At 44.5% G+C, this 19866-nt stretch overlaps 1 long non-coding RNA gene across 1 annotated transcript; it reads right to left on the bottom strand.

Moving 5' to 3' along the window:
- Positions 1-1158: 1158 nt before the first annotated feature.
- On the bottom strand, positions 1159-5681 carry LOC144180560 (uncharacterized). The gene is made up of 3 exons (XR_013324457.1): positions 5450-5681; positions 3856-3978; positions 1159-1305 (listed from the first exon to the last, which is right to left on the bottom strand). It is a non-coding gene; the product is annotated as an uncharacterized LOC144180560 (long non-coding RNA).
- Between the last annotated feature and the right edge of the window lie 14185 nt (positions 5682-19866).

The raw sequence follows: 19866 nt of genomic DNA, 5'->3' as shown, positions 1-19866 counted from the left end.
TACCCGAAATGAAGATAATTTCTCGGACAGAAATTAGGAAAACTAAAGGAAATATCTATCACAAACAACTTCACTGTTGACAAGCGGCATAACAATAGTACGCATCAGCAGAAAACGCTCTGAATTTCTTGAGATTTTTTTCATATTGAATTTGAATCTGAACCCAGTAGCCCAACTTGCCATCTTAATCCTGCGAGAAGCAAAATCACTACCGGAACTTCATATCCTCGTTCAATCAGTTACCAGTCACTTAAAGGAAACGATGCGGCACACGCCGCTGCCAGTCCTCATTCACACCGGGCTGTTTCCCCAGAACGAAGGCAACACTGGGACCGGAACTCTTCAACTCCAGGACCACTCCAAACGTACTAAGACAATTTAACCCACTACCAGAACGACCACCGTCGCTTCCCAACGCCTCATTCTCAAGAAGCGATGAAGGCGCCTACAAACCAATCCATATACCCATGCCACCATAGTACACGCCATGTACGCTACCCAATACCCCGCTACCTGTAACATCTGCGCTGTTGCTGGCACGCTATAGTGCGTGGTATGTAAGTGTCAGCGGACCCCTACTTCAAACACTTATCATGAACCTGTTTATTAGTAGTGGGTGGAGCAGCAGATATATAGGTTCGATCTCACTGGTTGATTGTGTGGTTAAACACGCCGAGCACCGAAGTCTCAAACACACAGGCGTTTTGCTTTTTCCCTCCAACAGAAAAGCGGCCGCCGCGGCCGGAAATCGAACCCGCATCCTTTGGCTCAGCAGCACATCGCCTTAGCCACTAAGCCATCGCGGCGGCTACAGCTGCAATCTCTCGAACCTGCGCCGACTCGTGGAGCGGGTTTGGGCGACCGGCCATCGCAATGGCATCTTGAACTAAGGATGCCTCTCATGGGTTGAGGCCCTAGAAACATCCTCCTGCTTACGAATCTATCACATGTTAGTCTCCCTCTCTTTCTCAAACTTTTTTGCTTATATCCCAAGGTACCTCTGTTGGCTAAATACATTCCTGGTTTCTTACCTGGCTTCATGAAAATTCTTCGGTACCGAACCCTTTTATGTTCCTTCTTGAAATTACGCCAACAAAAACAATGGTATATTCACCCTTCTTCCCAGCATAATGCGTTTTTTACGCAGATAACAAAGACAACACTCTTTTGATTTATATGTTTATTCGGCGGTGGAATTGGCGCAGCACCATTTTCCAAGTGGGCAGGTCGCACGCTCGATGATTTTGCACCTGTGCCAAGGCCAACGACACGTGCCTCCGCGGTCCTCACAGCGAGTCGATTTTGCTGCGATATATGAATAATTCAGAACTAGTCAGTTAAATAACGGTGACTTAAGAAACGAGATAAAAATTAACGAGAACTGCCGGAGCACGTTATGGCCTCACTGGCGTCGAATCCTGAACAGATGTCGACACAGAACGGCATCTCTAGCCAAATATTTGAGGGCTTTGGATAAATCTGCATTTCATTTACACGGCGGGTGCACTGTGAGTGTAGATACGGGCTAGCCTCTCACCACCCAGTGCTATGTTGTACTTTTTGCATTAATGTTATCTCTTGTGCGTTTTATAGTGTAATAACAGTCGACTACACTGTTCGGACTGAATCGGCGAAGCCCACTTTATCTGTCATGATATCAGGCTGCAAAACGGCTAGGTGCCCTTTATTCTATTTCTTTCTGGGCTCAGTTTTGGCCACACCACAATGCTACTCGCATATTTTTACCTCTCATAATTGTGAAGCTTTCGCCCTAGTCTATCTGGCACCCATATGCTATGCAAGTGTTCAGGTGTCTCAAGCCGTTACGTTATGGATCTGGTTCCTAGATCGGCCGGTGCCTTGTGTGTCCACATTTTTTTTTAAATGGCGCATCTCTCGTTTTCGATATTGACTGTGTTAAATGGTCTTAAATAGACTCCATATAAAATTAGCCTTGAACAAGGAGAAGTTGTTACGAAACGGCAACGAGAAAAACCAAACAACGTAAACGCAATTGCGTAACAATATTTTCGGAAACTCCTTCCTCCCAAAACACCAATTCCATTTAGTTGACACACATAACACCTAATGTAATCAGAAGTGCAACAAACAATGCTTTGGGACGCACGGTGAAGTGTTCGATAGGCGGTTGGGGGGCGGCATTTTTCGCGTCAGGTTTATCATGCAAGCGCGAGTAAAGATAAGCCCAAGAAATCTTTCCGCATACTGTGAAACTTCCGAATACTCTGCAGCCAGCGCAAAAGCACGTGAGTGCGGGAAAATGCGCAGTGGTATGTACGCCACGAATGCCGAGTGAGTTGGAGGGGCGACTGTAGGGCGAAAAAAAAAGGCGCAGGTTTACCGTCTGAACATAAATAAGACACGCCAAAGTAAAGACTATACACACAGTGTTTTATGAAAGTTCGCCGTTGCTTGAGATTTAGCAAGCCTATTAAAAGTGGTTCCACTTTATTTAACCTACCGTCTAGCTGTATCTACCGGATGATTGGATTCCTTATTTCGCTTGCCCTGAAAGGCACGTACAGACCGCACAGCCCGCGCGCATTCGATAAAAAGACTGACCTGGAACCAAGCGCCGCACAGCAGCCGGAGAAGCAATGCTTTCGTATGCGTGCAAAAGCGGCCGCGGCTGGGAATCGAACCCGCGTCCTTGTGCTCAGCAGCGCAACGCCTTAGCCACTGAGCCACCGAGGCGGGTGCTAAACTCTATAGTGAAACTGCCTGTATGAAACAAAAACATGACCTTCTTGGGAAATGGAGGTAATTTTACCTCCGCGCCAGGACTGTCGGTGCCATTTTTTGTTGATAGCACGCGGACTAAGACGCGCACACGAACGGGCTTCAGCCCTTCAGCCGCCACCGCTTCATGCTTTAAGACCTATAACTCATGGACGGTTCTTTCCTGTATGCTATGGCATAGTAGACTGTATCTATGCTGCTTGCGGTTTTATGAACTCGATTAAAAGCGCCCTGGAAGCTAGCGGCCTGCGGGAACACGACGGCGGATATTTCTGCATATGTAAGACATTCAGGAAACGTTTAAAAGAAAACAACCCAATAAATGAGCGAAGTCCGGTTTCCGGACATTATTTTTTTTCATTTTCGCTGCATGGCTTCTGGCATTCCCTGCATCTAATAAAGATTCTCTTTTTCCATTTTGGCTATAATTACCGCCGAAAATTTCCAGAAAATGATAATTCCCGCACAGAACATCTCAGTGCGGGGGAATGAAGAGGCGGCGCGCCAGCCGTAGAAAGACCAACAAGCGCGAACGGAAATAGACATATCCAAACACCTAAAAGAGACCGACCGCGTTCTACTTCAGTGGGCTAAGTGACACAAAATAACCAAATTAAGGGTGGTAAGCTACCGCACCTACTGAACGTAAATGCGTATTGTCGTTCTATAATGCTTACTGCTTAATTTTTGCTTCATGTTTACGCCAAGACTCAGCCAACGGAGACGATGCAAAGCTGTCACGTCTTACAACCTTGCACGTCATCACAGCTACTGAGTTGCTCAGGGCTGCGGCAGCGTCGGTGCGTCTAGATCTCTGCTCTGGGTGCCTGGTAAGAACGCCGCTGGAGTCGTGTGTGGACGGGAAGGGAAACGGCATAAAGTGCTTCACAGAAGCGGCGTTGCCCCAAAGACTTACGTTGCTTTCATTGGACTACAACTTGGTGGCACCTATAAAGATTGTGGTGTCAAAACATGTAAAATAACTTCCGCGGACGCTTACTGTGTTTGCTGCTCAAGTAGGTTTTTATCCAGGACCTAAATTATGGCCATCGTAGTGACTTTTCTGGGCTTTGGCGTTATTTCTAGCAAACTTACAGACGTCACAGCAGACAATGTCTTCGTAACATCCACCAAACTGGCCCTTGAAGTGTTCACAGTGTTGGTGATGTGTGCACTTGTAGCCTTCCTGTTCGCAGTCGCCAGCCGCACGGACACAGGCTGCAGGAGAAAGGAAGAAAAAGAAGCCCCAGAACGTTTTACTGACTTAGAGAGTTTCCGACAGTGCCACCACTTCTCATTTTTTAAGCAGTTCTTGTTACGAAGTGGAACTGTAGTTTTTAGTAAAACAAAGGAATTGATGTTCTACTAAATCTTTCTGAACGGCGACCCTCTTTTCGCCAACAAGAGAAGTGCTCTCCAGCTAAATCAACAAAAATTAAATACGTACTGTAACTTTCTAGTTACGCGCACTTATCTATATCTGGGTGAGGCATTCAGAGACACCCTCCTTACTAAACTATAACAATGCTACCGTACTCTGCACCCACAAGCGGGGGCGCTACGGAATAACAACGGGAAAACCTACAAATGGAATATGAAAGTGCTTGAGAAAACAACGGGATTCACTGAGAAGTATTGACCTCGATTTTTTTCAAGGCAAGGTAGGCAACTTCCTTTACCTAAATTATGGGATGTGATCAGAAAATAGTAGTTTTCATTATGCGTGCTTTCAACAGGGAAAGAATTGAGCAGCGTTAAATATAGAACGACTGTCAGAGCAACAGGAATTATATTTTTATTGCTGGAGATAAATGCGTGTGTTGAGAAAGAAATACCTTGGCATGAGAATTACGCGAATAAGTTAGGGAAAAACTAGATGGGAACATTCTCAGCGTTATTCACACTACCAACATCAAAAGTGGGAAAATTTATTGCATGCCCCTTAAAAGTTGCCGGTTTTTCACATACAGTGTCGCCAGCAGGTCCAAGATGGGAAGGATATCGCGGTGTGGGTCTCCAAGCACGTTTTCTGTACTGACCTTTAAAAAGCAAATTTCGTGGTTTTAAGTCCCAAAACTGCACTTGGGTTATACACCACTTTCGATTGGTGCAATGTCTGTGATCATCACTCGTGAAAGGTCTACCGCAACGTCCTCAAACAAGTACCTTTACCCCACGGAAACGCGGTGCATAAGAAGGAGTGCCGGAAACTTTTGGAGGAATAGAATCTGCCATGTCCTTTGCTTTCGAATTCACTACATCATGACCAGTGCTTCGTTGCACCAGTTTTTCGGCTAAGTGTTGTCAAAACAATTATGCTATTTGCTAAGCCCAAATTCTCAGAGTGACATAATATGATTTAGGCATTGCATGCAGTGTGTAATGTAGAGTGTTTTATTTTTAACCTTGGATTTTGCAGTAGCCTTACGGTGTAAGAGTCAATAGGATTACGGCATGCCTGTAAGTTTTAGGAGGTCACCGTTTATTGTTGAAAAGCACATCAATGAAAATGTACATTATTTCCCTACGCTATTACAAAATTTTGTTAAACAAGTTCTCAAATAGCCCTAAGCTAGGAGAGAGAGAGAAAGACATAGAGAACAAATGCACCAACGACAAGTTGAGTATTCGGCAAAATAGATATGGCAATTTTTACAAAATGAAAGGCTTGAATAAATGGTGTACTCACAGAAAAGCAGAATAACACAGACGACGGCATACAGACCAAGACACGCCAATGTAGAAACCTGCTTCTGACATGCCTTCATGGCTACAATTCTTGTTGCAGGGAAGCTGCGACACATTTAATTTTATCTATTTTGTGCCTTTTAGGCAGGATGCACTGAAAGCGAAGGAATATGTCAGACACGCTGTATGAAAGCATGTTCGCTGAAACGCCTGATTGCTTGCGACGGTAAGAGCACCAGCGCCAGTTGTTTGCTTTCCAGTTTGCAGACAGCTGTGCCGTCACACTAGCGTCATGTTCATTGAAGGCTCCTTTTGTGTTGCAAAAGAATGATGTTTGGAAATGGACTCTGTGAGTGACATAAAAAGAAAGCGAAATATAAAAAAAGTAACAGCTTGCACGCCGCTGTTTTGTGGGCTATGACTGAGTTAGCTGTCTTGTTACTCCCTGAAGTCCCGTAACGGCACTACTCAGCCACTAAAACAACTAGCGGTGGTTTCAACGTTTGCAGTTTACACATTATTTATGTCTTTATTTGATACCTTATTTTCATTACGAACAAGAGACTCTATATTGCTTTTCCTAAAGGAATGCCAGCAGTGAAGAAAATGGATATGTACAACAGAAGTGAATATTTCGTTTCAAATGAAGGGGGCAATTTTAAAAAGTTTGGAGCAAGGGTGGAGGGTAAACATCCACGGTTGTGTATCAGCAACCCTAACCTTTAGACGACATGTTCAAACGCGGGGATATCTCTTCCCATTTGACGCGATGCTCAGGTTTAAACGTAAAAGCATTTTAGGTGACCCCCTAGTAGCGTGTCTGCTTTTCCTTTACTCACCACATCAGGAAACGCCGCAGGGGACTTTATCATGCGAGGACCTCTGATGAAAAATTCCTCCTCTACTCGTCTGTCCCGAGCTCATGAAACGACACGCTCCATTGCAATAGATACACCAGGCCACCAATGTTCTAGCATTCTTGGGCTTCTACACTAATAATCTGTCTCCATGGAAGTCCTTCCATCTACCAGGAACGAACATAAGATGCGTTTCTTAAGCATTCATGCACCATATGGGCCATACGAAAGGTCGTTTAGATGGCATCTCATTCCACAGTAGTTCGGATCACGTGACTGAGAATTCCCCTTAGTCCGTGAAATGGTGTGGCGTTTTGTGTGTACGTGCGGTGGTCGTACAGGACTTTGTTGCTGACAAGTTGGTTCATGACAGACGAAGAAATAAGTAGTGCGGGAAAGACGAGGATGAACAAATTAAGGCGGCAGAACGAGGGCAGTGGGGATTTGTGCGGTGATTTGCAGGAAGGAGCCCCTCACGTAAGGGTAACAACTTAGGTGCACGCGAGCTCCTGGTACAGCGTGTATGCTGAGAGTGAACCGCGGGAAAGAATGCGTGCGTGCGCACCGTGTGAAGTCTCCCGCTGTAGAGTGTCTACGACAGCCAACAGCCTATATACAAACACACACACACACATACCAAGGTTTAAGGCCAGCATCATTCGCGTTTTTGCGGCATCTTTACATACACCAGCCCCGCGTTCTCTATGGGACGCTTACCATGTTACGAAAAATTCTAACGAAGGTTTAGCTCATGCTCTGTCGGGAAGCAACAGCCAAGCGGAGTTCATTAAAGACTGCTTCAAGATGACATACTTTCACAAAGCATCTCAAGGAAGAGAGGACAAACGTCTTCAGCAGGCTCCCCAAAGTGGGTTGTTAGCCAGTGACCTTCTCTGAACCAAGGTTTTTGCTGCGATCCCCAGATAATGTCGGACAGCTCCGGCTGACCAGGTGTTCACGTCGTGGACACAGCGGATGTCCCGTCACAAGGAAGGGAGGCCTTACGCTTTGGCCGAAACGCCGCTTTCGCCCTTGTAGCACTCCTTACGATGGCGTTGTCAGCCAGCGCCTTAGCGTTGGTTGCAAAAGACGTCGAGAAAAAAGAAAATATAGAACCTTCCCCCTACTGTGCGGATGGAATACCAGCTAAGGTGAAGTGGTGAATAAATATACTGCCTTATGTATGGTGACCTACTATATTCATCGTCTGAAGGTACATACACACAATTTCCTCTGAAATATTTCTAAATTATTTCTCATATAATTTATCTCGTAACAGCGTTGGTAAAACCAGTGTTTCCGCCGTTTTCTGCTGCCCTATGCTCCCGCAGTATGTAAAGACGGCAATGTATTGACAGCAGACGGAAATTCCGTAACGTTTCCACCCTGACTGTGAACTAGCTATTTATGACAAGTAAGTGAATTCGGCTAAACGACGGAGCTGTGAATGGTAATGTAAATTGTTTCTGAATGCTTTTTATTGAAGCAAGAGGTACTGCCATTTCCTGGAAATATGCTTCCTCTGTATATGACGATGTATTGGCCGCATACCGTTTTTCTGCAACGACTACAACTTCACTGTGGTCTGATTGTCACACGTGAATAAAGCTGGGAGTAATGGTGAAGTCGTCCGCACAGAACACAAACAACCCAAAACGAGTAAATGGCTTGCGCGTAACCCAATCCCAAGTCGGAGTATACTATATTGCTTCCGGTGAGAGTATCGCATTACTCCCAATATCTCGAGAGTTTGTGTAGTTGTGTATAGCAATAAGGTTTTACTGCCACTAAAATGAGAATTTTGAAGGGGGACAATTCGGAGTATATTATTTTCTCTAACTAGGAGTTTTTAGGAGGCGCGTTCGGAGTACTAATAAGGCGCATTCGACGTATTTTTTTATGCTTTTTAGGTGCTTTAAAGAAACACTGTTGGGGAATTTATGACTGCATTTGGAAGTTGTTATTAGGCACACAGTCCGTATTTTGTTTTCTTTCAGGAGTGCCGAGGAACTGCATCTGGCGTAATCTTTTATTTAATTTTCAACCTTTCAATTCAGAAACTTGTGAGGTTTGTTTTGTGCGCACAGAGAATTAATTGCATAGGAATTGCATAAATACAAAATGGCGTTTGAACACGTATATAACAACACAACAAAAAACCCTCAATCGAAAAAACACGCACATCGAGAATACAAGGTATCTTGGTGATAACTTTATCTACTACAAACATTTATTAAGAAACAGAAACATACGGTGCAACCTGCCCCGATAACCCAACTTATTAACAGTCACACAAAATTGTCCATAAAAAATAACAATCTACATCAAAATAAAACTTATTAGGTAAAGTGCGCGCCGTTGCCGCCGCAAATTCCGGCTCTTCGATAGGTGCGAATCCCTCTCGGATGATTTGCCCCCTTAGAACGACAACGTGAGCAAATCTTGTTCAGCCGAAGGGCTTTGAGGGCGACATTTTCGCCATTGTATTTCACGTCCAAGCACGAGAATATAACCGGTTGCCGGTTTGTGCTAGCGCGGGTAGAGAGTGGAAGGATGGAGGGGGATGCAAGAGAGCTATAGGTTTCATTCCATCACTTATGACATGTCCGCTGTGCTGGCGGAAGGTTTAAACGCGGACGTCAAACGGGCAATGCAATTTGTCCAGTGCCCTCAATGGTCGAGTGAATAAGCTCTTCGTTTTACAGTCCGGTACTCACCGCGGGCTCCCAAAGCAGCAGACCCAGTTTCCGTTCCGGTGAAGCCGCTTCACTCGGCGCCGCTCCGGCGTACTTTCTCGCTACCGCCGACTCCTCTTTCCCAACTGTTATTTGCACGAATGCATAATTGGCAGAAGTAACTAGTTGAATTTGTGTAATAGCTGAAATAGAGGTGATTTGTTTGAGCTGAATTTCAAAAGCCGGAAAATAGCAAGAACATGGAAAATTCTGAAATAAGTTTACGAAGTAAAATATGTAGATCTTATACACCTCCCTTAAACAATAAACACATAGGTAAAAAGATACACAGTTGCCCTTCTTTTATACGAATCGTCAAAACACAAAAGTGAAATGTGCCCTCACAGGAACATTAGAATGTTTGTTGTGCATCGATATGAATTTGCACATCGCTATTTACATTTCGTCGGTATTTTTTTTTTTTGCGAAAGATTCCTCTACGGCGTAAAACAATATTCTCATATGTACAACACTGCACCCGTAGCACGCAAAAATTTGGTATGGCACCGTTAGACACAACAACATGAAACACTGGATTACACGCGCCGGAGAATCGCGTAAATCCGACTGAAAGTCCAAGCGCTCTCAAACCGTGCAAACGACACCGAACAGGGTCTCAGCGAATCGTTTGGTGTAGTCACGGTCCGCTGCAGAGAAAGGAGCATACTTGTTTGGTCGGAAGCAGTCCTGTCGGTGTGCTTAGCCAGCGACGTCCTGCTAGCGGGTCGCTTCGGCAAAGTTGCGACCACAGCGGTCCTGCTCCGTGGGGTGTACGGCCGTGGCGTTCCACAAGCTGAGCGGCGTTCCACATAGGCGCCGGATGGATACACACAGCAGCTTCCGCTGCTATACGCTGCCCTGTCGAGGCGCCAACTATGGGCGCTCATTAGCCTCATGACGCACTACTTCGTTTCACCTCCCCGATACGACACAACCACCTGAATGGAAAAGTCAGAGGGGAGGAGATAAGGTGCGTTCGTGTACAGCTATCCGGGCCTGCCTTCATGGCTCAGTTGGCAAGCGTTACACACCTCCCGTTGCGGTCAGACTAAAACCTTAGCGCTTCCGCGCCAATGGAACTGTTTCTGGTGATGTCATTTCCGTGACGGATATGACGTTGATGAGGTTTGTGTACCCCGGCATAAAACACTTTCGTGTTAAGAAAACCGGGAAACAACTACGTACACACGAAAAAAAAAAGAAATCGAGAAAGCGGACCAACACTGCAACGCTTCGCTTTTGAAAATGCGCATAATTGGGGGAATAAACACTTCATACAAACACATCAAATCGTTATAATGGTGTAAAGAGAGATAGCTGTTTAAGCAGGATTTTAAAGAGCAAAAGTGTACGAAACATATCATAAAAAACAGAGGAATTGTATAATGACTTGCGAAATAAAAAAACTATAAATTGTATACACTTCTCCGAAAATTAACACGAAAATACAAGCTCAGAAAGAGTCGAGGAAAACACACATGAATAATCGTAGCAACGAGCGTTAGAGCAAAATTTTACAAGTGGTGAAGGCTATGGACTAGGTATCTATACCGATGTAATAATTCAAACGCACATTATTTTCAAAAAAGGAACTTAGGAAACCTCTAAAGCAATACAGTTAAACCTGGCTGTAACGAAGGTGACAAAAGTTCACAATTTTTCGTTACATGGAAGTTTCCGTTACGTGCAGGTTTCGAGTTTAGTATCGCGGAAAAGAAGCAAAAACGAATTAATCCAAAATGCTAGACATCAGTGAAGGCGAACTCGCCCTTCAAGGGTTTATTTTATAATAAAAAACTCCGCGAGTTGCGCCTGCTGCTTTTGCACATGCTATGGAACTACACGACTTTCCAAAAAAGCAAGGTCACTTACCTCCTATTCACAAACGTAACTTAAGTATCACTTTTGCGTTTTGACACTCTTTCGCTGCCTTAACGCGTTTCAAGAATCAAACGTGTGCTTAAAGGGTACCTTTTCCGGGAACTTGATGCTCTTTTCCGCCCTCAAAATCGTTGCGAGGGTGCTAGCTGGGATACTCTACCAGGCGGCGACATTATTGTTTTCACCCGCGCAGACGGCATTGAAAATTGGGAGAGCGTCTTTTCGTTTTGTGTCTGCTGTACTGATCACCGACGCACAGATGCACCAGACAGCGGTGGAGATGCTCGACTATACGCTGACAGGGCGGCCTAGCCCCTCGAAAATTCAGTCGCGAAGCAACGCCACACTCGCACATCGAAACGCACGTTGCGGTATGGTCAGAAAAAAAAGCGAAGTCATAGAGAACAATGTAGTATTGTTACTCTTCTACCTGGTGTGGTGCCACGCTTCACAAGCATAACCCGAAGCGCATGCTAGGTTAGCCACGAGACGGCGTAAGCCGTTTCGTTCACAATCATCATCACGCTGTATTTCATTTTTACACGATTGTGGACGTTTTCTATGCTTCTGGCGCCTTATAGTGATGCTAATATTAGCTAAGTTAATTTCTCTGGCCCACTTCTCAGTAAAAATAAGAAAAATAATAACTGAGCAGCTTAGCCACTTCGGTACATCAAGGCTAACCGCATAAAGGTTTTCGTTGCAAAGAGGTCGCAAACACGTGGGACTCAATGGGGGTAGCAATTGGGAATTGAAAAACTTCGTTAAATCCAGGAATTCGTTACATCGAGGTTCGTTACATCCCTGGGATAATTGTAAAATAATCCATTGCATTTGTCTACTCACTGCCAAATCTGGCCATAGAAACTCACAATGAAGACAAGCAGCACAAGGATGCTGCGCATTAGTGGACAATTCTATAAACTTTTGCACAATTTTTATCTCTGCTCAACTCTATAAGATAGTGGCCACCGTGCACTACAAACAAGGTCAGAGAGCGCAAAGATTGGGAAAGCGACCGCTGCTGGTCCATGCCCTCTTACGTGGAAAAGATAATGTAGACGCATCTGGGAGTACATCGCTTCAGAACTTGTATTAAGAGAACCGTAGCAAGCCGCGTAAAAATACGGCGCTTACAATCACCCTTCCAAAATAAAAGGAAAGTACTATTGGAAAAAAAAATTGGCCATGGCCTGGACGCCGCTGCGCCCATGTATTAGCTTACTATACTACAAAATGAAGTGCCCTACTTACTGACTGACTGACTCGTAAACGCCCAGACGTGGGGGCTCACTAAGGTGGGCTTTCAGAAAATATGCCCTTACAGAGGAATAGGGGGAAATTGTGTTTTCCCAAACTCGTGATTTTGTCGCTCATCCGTTAAGATGCTGAAATACGTTTTTCTGAATATAGCCAGTGAGATTATCCAAAAACAAATTTTACGATTTTGCCCTCATGACCATTATGGGGTGAGTCTGCAGTTCGAAGTAAATTGGGTGTTTTGGAAGATTCATAATTAAATGTTTCACCGCTTGGGCATACTGTTGGTTTTTGCTGATAAATGTTACTCGATCCTACACATGCACCAAACCAATTTTATGGATTTCACCTTGTGGTGCCGCTAATAGGTCGAAAAGGACTTTTTGAAATTGCACCAAAAAAAACGGGTCCGAAGGGCTAACATTCCATGTTACGTCAAGCCAAACTTGTGGCTGTAGAAACTTCAGATTTGGAGAGCGCATTCTTAAAATGGTAGAGAAGCTCAATACGAAAGAGGTTTTTAAGAAATTACACACCTGAGATAGTGAGAACCACTAAAAGTTGTACCACAATTTCATTTATCGCTTTTTGAATATCGACTTTTTCGAATTTCCGACAAGTTTTGTTGATATAGGTAACCAATACAAATGTGTATGAACTGCTTTGCCTGATATTTTCTTAACGGCCACCTGATAGGGTGAAACAGGATTTTATGGAAATGACGCGTTTTTACTGATTTCTCACTAACTCTTCAGCCGTTGGTAGCACTTCTTTTTTGCTTAAAATTCTGCCCCTACAAATCTGCAAAAACTACATTTCACAATCTTCTCCCAGGAAGCAAACAAAGAGGCGCATTCTTAAAACTGCACCTTTGAGGTAGTGAAAATCAGTACAATATCTGCGCGCTGGAATAGCGTGCGCCATCTCTGTGAACTTTCTGTAACCACATGGCCCCGTAGGAGCCGATGTTCTATATTATAAACTGCAGTATTTATCCAACGTACTTACTCCCATCACTACCATACACCACACCTACTTTCTGTACACTTACCATGGCTATATATAGAAAGAAATAACATGTATTTGACATGAAGTATTAGGGCACATAAGGCACCGAGCTACATGGGTCGCGACTACATCAGCCGCTAGAGTGACGAGCTCCCTATGGAGTTGCGGTCTGAGTGGCCCGATGCCTCCATCAACTGGTTAGGGCAAGTAATAGGAGGGAATGGGTCTTCTGCTGAGACCAACATTTGTTGCTGAACCCCGCCCTTTTCATCGCAGGGGCAAGGGTACGCAGTCGTTTGAGCACGCTATCTTGGACCGATTTCTTTCAGGATAGTTCCAATTAAACACTTAATCCAAGCATTTCCAAAAACCGTACGCCTCAGGTAGGATCCCAAGCATTGACAGAACGTGGGAGTCCGGAATCGTCTGAATATGCACGATGAACTAATTATGATAAGTCAGGTACAACATAACGTGCTTACCCGGGCATCACCGGGTACTACCGCTACTACAGTTATAAAGCTATTTCACCAAGTGGTCGGTGCGGAAATTACCAATATGGACTAGGCTCCTGTTAAGACGAACTCCTCTTAACCATCTCCAGTTTTGGCGAAGGTGAAGAGGAGACCTCCGTCTGCATTCACACGTCAGAGCACAAAGCGCCGGCTGTCGCCTTCACGGGGACAAGGCAGACTTTGAAACCTAACATTATGAAGAATGAACATGTTGGCATGCCATACTGTTTTTCCGTAGCAGCCAGATGATAGTAGCCATTTGGGCACATTTTTGTCTCAGTTTTGGTGCAAAAATGCAAATTGTACTGTAATAGAAATGTTTTTGGCACTAATTGTTCGAGGCGGTTCTTTGTTAAGGTTTTGCAGACCACCATTTACGAAGTAGGTTCTATGGCCTAAGACGTATTTCGGTTCGTAGAACTTCTGGGGAAGTCATGATTAAACGTTGTTCAACCCGGGGACAAAAATAAGTATTGTATTTGAAAAAACGCAATTGCACAATAGACGACGCAGTGTTTTTAGCAGTCGTTGTAAAGTTAGGAGGATGCGTGCAGCTGCCCGATTTTGCATTGTCTATCTTATGGAACTAAGAACGGAGATGTTTTTATCACGCTGTTGAGGTAGAGAATTGCAGGAAATACATTTTTTCAACTTGCTTGAGATTGCACAAGTTGGGTTACAGTCACTGGAACTTTCATCTTCAGCTTAAAAGAAGAATGGCTGAGAGAAAATATTGACGCAAAACAGCATTGTGGCCGTGTTTTGTTTTCTTGGCCGTCCTTTCTTTTTTTTTAACGTTCAACTTCAATTTCTAGGAGATGCATTAGTTCCGAGTAACTCAGAAGAGCCCCACCTTTCTTGAAAACCGTGTGTCAAACTATACACAGAAGAACCGTAACCCTATGTCGGAACCAGTTGCTCCTTCCGCGGTATGGCTTCCGCGTACAGTGGCCGTTAAAATAACGCGGTGTTTGTAGGTACACCAGATGTTCTAAAACAATAAAACAACGAATTAAACCCGTAAATTAAGCAGGCCATCGCCAGATATTTATATCAGTGTGACGCACTCAATTAGATCTTATAAAGCGTTTGTGTTCTCCGTCAAACTCTACAGCTTTCAACCGGGAGGCTATCCCCTTTTATGGCCAGCATGGACTTGTGTTCGTTTTATCGAGGAGACAACGCAGTTTGCTCAAAAGAAACACAGCTTGATTGATTGTATTTATTTAATAGAAAGCGATTTTTTGTGTTATAAGCCATCGGCACAAATGCTTTTGAGCACTTGTAGTGGCCACCAATTTCAATAGAAACGGTACGCAATAAAATGTAAACGTCAATCATAAAATGAACCCCATGAGTGAACTGGCTTTCTCTCTTCATGATCTAGGAAAAAATAGGTGCAACAGCTGCTTTTGTCATTTTTGGGTAACAAGCGCTTTCCGTGGATGCGCTCATTGCATTGATGCTGTCGCTGTATTGTTCGTAGTAAACTGGAGACCATCGAACACATTTTCTTGAACTGTTCTGACGCAGTGTTCTACTGGAACCTTCTCCAGCGGACATTAAAGAAATAACTGCCGGTATCTCCGTACGGAATACATTCTCCAGCGGACATTAAAGAAATAACTGCTGCCGGTATCTCCGTACGGAGTACGTTTCCTTCCAACACGTAATGATGGAAGCATGCCACTGGACACGTTTGCGACTTGAGCCTGCAGATTCTCCGGAAACCTCGTAGGGCCGTGCGACATGCAGGCCCGGATGCACGACCACCAATGAAATATTTTATTGAAAGCATTGGTTATATCAGGGATGTAATGATAATACAATACGAGCAACCAGACCGGGCTAACATCTTGGATGAATTAGTTAAACTGAAACGTTTTAATACGCACCACCCAAAGTAGCCGGAGGGTTTTTATCATTATGTGGTGTTGGAGCATGTGCCATTGTTTTGTTTGTGTTTTGTTTAATGTACGAAGCCGGTAGTAAGCAAAATTCTAAGCGGCTCAACTTTCCTAATGCTGAGGGCAGTTGCCTGTCATAATCGAGCCGACACGACAAATAGAAGGCTTTCCAGACGGAACGCAATGGCCCCTTGCTGCTCACCTGGTGTTCATATTGTCGCGTTTTCGTGTGCGTGTCGAAATTACGATTGTTCTCTTTCTAAAGCACCACGTTTTCAGGTTTCGGATTCATGTTCCACTGGTGCTTCTTTAGTGCACATTTTTATTCCTTTGTTCAAAGTTTTCACTTCCTTCTGCTTCCTGTTCTAGGTGAGATCGCATCGGAACAAACAGTACAAATGCGTACTCAGCAGAAACTATTCCATACGAGGTCAATGTAATAGGTGCTTGGTAAAGCGAAGCTTTCTAGCTTTGCCAGGACAGGGTTCTTTCGTGGCGTGCGGGGCAACAAACCCCCAACGCGGCGGAGGTGGCGGTGGTGAGGAGGAGGTTGGAGGTGGTGGAGGTTTTCACTCACGGAACCCACTGTGCATGGCGCGGCGAATTTACCCAGCGTTCTTCGCAAGGAAGTGCCTGCTCGCCGGCGGTGGCGTCGGCAGTACGGCTTTGACGTGAAGCATTGGTTTTCAGGGGGTGGGAAGGGGGGGGCGGAAACAAAATGTACAAACCACATACAGACATCTGGCTGCTAGAGAAAGGCTACCATTTGCGCACTGCTCGCCACGAATGGGACTCCGTTTGCTAAATTGGTGAATACAAATTCGGTTGTGTTTTCACAGGTATTACAAAAGGCGAAAGTAGCAACTGGTTCTGATAAATAGCGATTATAAAAGTTCCGTCAGCTTTCTCGCAGTTCTCAAACTCACCTACTAACTAGTTTAAATCGGTATCAACGGGAATCACTAAGCTCCCATGCCGTATTGTTTCGGTGTCTACGCTTGTGTCGCGCGGTGGTGTAGCCCCAAGCTAGCACAATAGGATGGCTAGGTTCCGCTGTCTCACCCTTCACAAAACGCTCCGTTTTCTTTCTGCCGTATCACGGCCGGGCTACAGCGGCGGTGTCCGTCTCTCTAGCCCCGCCGTGGCCGGCGCTCTGCTGTGTTCGGGACGCCGTACCCGCGAATTCCAGGTAACGGCTGGCAGAATCTCTGGTTCACTCTTTGTAGAGCCACGTGCGCGAATTCAAGTTACGTCGCATGGGCAATTGTTGTGGTTGTCGTTTTAAGCTTTGCTTTCCAGCCCAGTTCACAGCGTGAATTGTAGCCATTTTTTCACATAAACAGAAGTGTGATAATATCACTTATCTCAGTGTAGGAAAAAGTAATGTAAAAGTTGTGTCTACTGCTGAAACCTGTATTTCTACGTATGAAAAAAACATTTTCCTTCGGCAACGATCGTGCCAATGGTCAATAATTTTATGCCCTAGAAAATTTTGAACGCAGAAGCAAAGAATGGATAATTTATCAGCTTGCATTTGGCAAGAATTAGACCGTTGCCTAATTTAGGAACCCACGTGACGCCTTAAAAGCCACTCCCGAAATTATAAAACGGGCACGCTCTTTACCGAACGGATTTACTCGTCGAACATTGGTACATATAAGAAATAAATCCCTGCGTATTTTGGGAACATACATGAATTCTAAAAAGTCGCCCCAAAAATATGAAACGGGTACGTTCGGACCGGACAGACTTAAGGGCCAAACAGTGGTACACATGTTGCATATCACGTTCCGGTACAACCAGGTTCCGGTCCGTCGCTATAGGCAGTTCTTGGAAACAAAATTACCGTAAGGAATGCGGCGGGCTTGTGTTCAATTGGATTGCGTTCACCAGGAACCAATAAAGACTTATCACAATTAAAGAGGAAAAAAATGGCCAGACATGTCAATCCTCATGCCTCGTGTCAATTGATCAACTGCAAAACAGTTAAAGAAAATATGACTTCAGCGTACATTATAGTCTAAACTTAAGTAAGGAGCGTGTCAAAATTGTTACACAAAAGGTAAATGCTAGTAACTACAGCTGAGCCATGATCGCAAATAATCTTCTGCGCACATTTACGGATACTCGGTCATATTTTTCAGGGCAAACTTTCAGCCACCTACTCAGAACCTTAGTAGTATGAGGCACATACATAAAAGCTGTTTTTTTTCTTTCTTTCCAAATAACATGGTATGTTCCAAAAAAACAAACTCAGGGAAACGATGTGTTTGTTGAGGCATTATCTCTTTTAGGTTATAGATAGTTTTTTGGGCGTCCTCTAGATCCTCGCGGGATGATTCTTTCACACGAGACAGTCACCTGTGTTCAACAATACTGTCCAGAGAGAGTTGCGTATAGGGACTCGGAGCCAGGTTACATGCCGTTTCAGGCTTTTTTTTCCTGGCTGCCTCCAAACTGGTCCCGGTTACCATCGGCGGTACAAGCGCTGTCGATATTTATTTATTTATTTCCAAATACTGTTAGCATTTCGGCTGTTATAGGGGTGGAACATACTAAGAATGTCAAACATCAATACATTCAAATCATACAGCGATTTAAACAGCAACACACCAATATTGAGATGTCACATGGAATGCATTAGAAACACCGACATTCAGGCTAAAGGAAAACAGTGCAGTCGTAGTAAGCACACAAACAAATTACAATAAATCAAAATAGTAGACCATGCTTACAGAAAAAAATCTTTGAGCCCTTCCTCAAATTTTTCCACTGAATCACAATGCACCAGTGGTACTGGCAAAGCATTCCAGTGAAAAATTGTTTTTGGAAAAAACGAATTCGCATATACATTGACACGTTGTTGCGGCACTTCGTATGTGCAATAGTTTATACCTCTCAAGTTTCTTCCGCGGCGTGGCGTTAAGTATTTTGTTGTGTTTATGTTTAGACTTTTTTTTTGACAATGAAAAGAACTTCATTCTTGCCAGTTGCCGACGTTCGGCTAAAGTGGGAAGTTGAAGAGAGCTTACAGTGGATAAATTTTGCCGGAAACCATGCTGATTAGGAAAAAATATTTTTGTACCCTCAAGATACGTATACATAGCTTTGGATATAATATGCTCTAAGAGCTTGCAGCATACACAGGTAAGGGAAATTGGACGGTAATTTTCCACCTTTTGTTGAAGCGTGGCACCTACGAAGACTGCATGCGTCACGCTTCAGAAAAGTTCCCTGCAAGAAATTGTGGCTGTGCCGTACCATTTTGAGCATTTATGGACGCACGCGAGAATTCTCCGCGTGAAAAAAATTTGTCCCCATCCCGCCCAGTGATAGTGGATGTCCAGAAATTAAAGCCGTTGTGCACCACTAGAAATGGTGATGGAGGAGGGTATCAATTATTTCTCGTCGTCTCCCAGGGCTTATCGGCTGCGCTGGGATAGTGTCACTAGATAAGGGCACATAGCATCGGCACGCTTTTCTCCTATTGTTACGTGCCGCCGCATTGATCTTTGGTCAGTTCGGGCACCTTGCGAACCTCACTGGCGGTACTCTAATAACAGCGCTACTATCGACTCCCCTGGAGGGAAATTCTGGGTCCTGCCTAGCCTGGGTCCTAGCCTGGGTCTGGGTCCTGCCTAGACTGGGTCCTGCCTAGCCTAGCGTCTTGGGAATGAGTAGCTCTATTAAGTCGCACTAGCCCTGCGGAGTCTGCAAAGATTACCTGCAAACGCAATCTTAACCACGAACACATGATAGAGGGGTGCTATTGTTTACAGGCGCCTCATCATTCATAATTGGGTTTCAATGCTTGTTTTGTGGTTTCTTTAAACGAATTCTAAGCACTATGCTGTATATCTCATTAGGCTGACGCATGCGCTCGGCATCTTAGGCCTTGGCGCCATCGCGTGTTTACCACGGAGATTAAACCGCTCCGAATACAGGCGTACAGCATTGCTGTAAAATGTTTCGGCGAGTCGTTCAGCGCTTTCATGGGACGCAGCTACTCATCCTCGCAGAGAGGGAATGGGACCATCTGAAAAAGCCACAGATAGGCTGTGCCAGTTACGTTTAACCTTCCCAAAGCTGCATAACCTTTCCGTATAAATTGCGGTCAAATGCCTCACTGTGGGTTCGCGGTACTTCGTTGGGATGTACGATTTGAGGAAAAAAAAGGTGTGTGTATGTATATATATATATATATATATATATATATATTATAGTGGGGTTTATTGGCAGGAAGGCAAAGCAAGGC

This window comes from Haemaphysalis longicornis, unplaced genomic scaffold (genome assembly GCF_048455015.1).
Source record: "Haemaphysalis longicornis isolate Haplotype H1 unplaced genomic scaffold, Haemaphysalis longicornis Haplotype H1 scaffold_4, whole genome shotgun sequence".
Taxonomy (NCBI): Eukaryota; Metazoa; Arthropoda; class Arachnida; order Ixodida; family Ixodidae; genus Haemaphysalis; species Haemaphysalis longicornis.
This window is presented reverse-complemented; position numbering and strand designations above follow the sequence as displayed.